Here is a 2,478-nt window from a genome sequence, read left to right as displayed (position 1 = left end):
TCGCTAGAGCCCCAGAAGTGGAGGCTGCAGAGAGTTATGATTACACCACTGAACTCCAGCTTGGGCAACAGAGGACGTCAGAAAAAAAAAAAAAAAAGAGTTTATACTAGATTAGGGTGGGCCCTAATCCCATGACTGGTGTCCTAATAAGAAGAGGGAAATTTGGACACAGAGCCACATAGAGAAGGCAGTCATGGCCGGGCATGGTGGCTCACACCTGTAATCCCAGCACTTTGGGAGGCTGAGGCGGGTAGATCACTTGAGGTCAGGAGTTTGAGACTAGCCTGGTCAACATGGTGAAACCTCGCCTCTACTAAAAAATACAAAAATTAGGCCAGGTGTGCTGGCTCATGCCTGTAATCCCAGCACTTTGGGAGGCCAAGGCGGGTGGATCACCTAAGGTCAGGAGTTCAAGACCAGCCTGACCAACATGGAGAAATCCCATCTCTATTAAAAAAATTAGCCGGTGTGGTGGCGCATGCCTGTAATCCCAGCTACTTGGGAGGCTGAGGCAGAAGAATTGCTTGAACCCAGGAGGCGGAGGTTGCGGTGAGCCGAGATTGCATCATTGCACTCCATCCTGGGCAACAAAAGTGAAACTCCATCTCAAAAAAAAAAAAAAATTAGCTGGGCATGGTGGTGTACGCCTGTAATCCCAACCACTCAAGAGGCTGAGGCAAGAGAATTGCTTGAGCCCAGATGGCAGAGGTTGCAGTGAGCCAAGATTGCACTACTGTACTACAGCCTAGGTGACAAAGCGAGACCCTATCTAAAACAAACAAACAAACAAAGACAGCCATGTGAAGAAGGAGACAGACATTGGAGTGATGCTGCCACAATCCAAGGAGCTCCTGGGGCTACCAGAAACTGGAAGGGTCAAGGAAGGGTCCTCTCCTGGGGCCTTTGGAAGGAGAATGGCCCTGGCAACACCTTGATTTCTGACTTTCAGTCTTCAGAATTGTAAGAGAATACATTTCTGTTGTTTCGAGCCACCCAGTTCTTGGAAAATAATACAACTGGCTTCAGTTACAATCTTCATTACACACGAGGCAACTGTGGCTCAGAGAGTTCAAGATCTTGCCTAGGGTTACACAGCAAGGTAATGTTGCACCTGGGATTAGAGTCTATCTACGCAACTCTAAGACCATGAGCTCAGCTCTCCCCTACAGACCCCCTCGACCTGTCACCTTCTCTCTTGATCCCATCCCCTGACCCTCTACAGCACCCCACCCTGTAAACCTCAGGGGAGACCCTATCCCTTCCCTACTAGCTTCTAAAGACTCCCCCAGGGTCCTGGCTTCCCCAGGCTCCAGCCATAGCTCCTTCCTGCTCTGCCCCAGTAGGCTTCAGGGGTACCTCTCACTGTCTCCCTAAACTTCACAGCTGCCTCAGTCCTTGGTACTGCTCCCAACTGTGCATTTGGGAATTCTGGTGCCTCACAGCCTGGCACTGCCCAGTGCCCCTGCTGTATCTCTGTGCTGTCACTGTCTCCCTGGGGCTGGGTCCCCTTCCACCTGCTGCTTCTCAGGTCTCCAGGCCTAGAGGCCTCCATGCTCCCTCTTTGTCGAGGGTGCTCAAACTCCTCCTGTGTCACCCCAGTCTCCCCCGCATTGTCCATGTTGCTCCTCGACACTCTCCCCAATTTATTCTCACACTTCCTCCGTAGCCCCTTCTACTCCCCCTGGCCTAATAACCATTAGACCTGCCCAGTGAGACCTGGTAGCTCCCCCTCTCCCCATTCCTTTGGCCCCTTGTCATCAGCCCTGTCCCAGAGCTCCTGAATTTCTAAACCTTGCTGAGACAGTGGTAACTGGTCACTTCCCCTCCCCAAAGAGGAGAACTAACCCCCTGCCAGTGTTACCCCAGTCACACCCCTTTTGGACCTGGGCTAGTTACTTGTCATACTAAGGCTTTGCGCAATCTGCCCAGCTCTGCTCCTTTTTGTTGTTGTTGTTGTTGTTGTTGTTGTTGAGACAGAGTCTTACTCTGTCACCCAGGCTGGAGTGCAGTGGCTCGATCTTGGCTCACTATAACCTCCACCTCCTGGGTTGAAGCAATTGTCCTGCCTCAGCCTCAAGTGTTCTGCCCGCCTTGGCCACTCAAAGTGCTGGGATTACAGGCGTCAGCCACCGCGCCTGGCCGCTCTGCTTCTCTTAAAAGCCTCCTCTAGATGTTCCAGCTTCTAGTTTCCCTCTCACAGCTCAACATCCAGCCCTGCTCACAACGTTGACTGTGCTCCTCACAGGAATGCCCAGCTCCTAGCACTTCCCACTGCCTACAGGGCAGAGACCAAGCTCACCTGTGTGGCATTTGAGCTTTCCCTGGCCACTGTCCAGGCACCTGTGGGCAGCAAGGTTCAGACAAAGGAGGGCTGGGTTCTGGTCCTGGTTCTTTCTCCACTGTAGGGCCTTCCTCATCTCCCTGTCCCTACCCTGCAACCACTGTTTTTTTTTGTTGTTTTTTTGTTTTTTTTTTTTG

This window comes from Colobus angolensis, unplaced genomic scaffold (genome assembly GCF_000951035.1).
Source record: "Colobus angolensis palliatus isolate OR3802 unplaced genomic scaffold, Cang.pa_1.0 Scaffold477, whole genome shotgun sequence".
NCBI classification, from domain to species: domain Eukaryota; kingdom Metazoa; phylum Chordata; class Mammalia; order Primates; family Cercopithecidae; genus Colobus; species Colobus angolensis.
Note: the sequence above shows the minus strand (reverse complement) of the source record.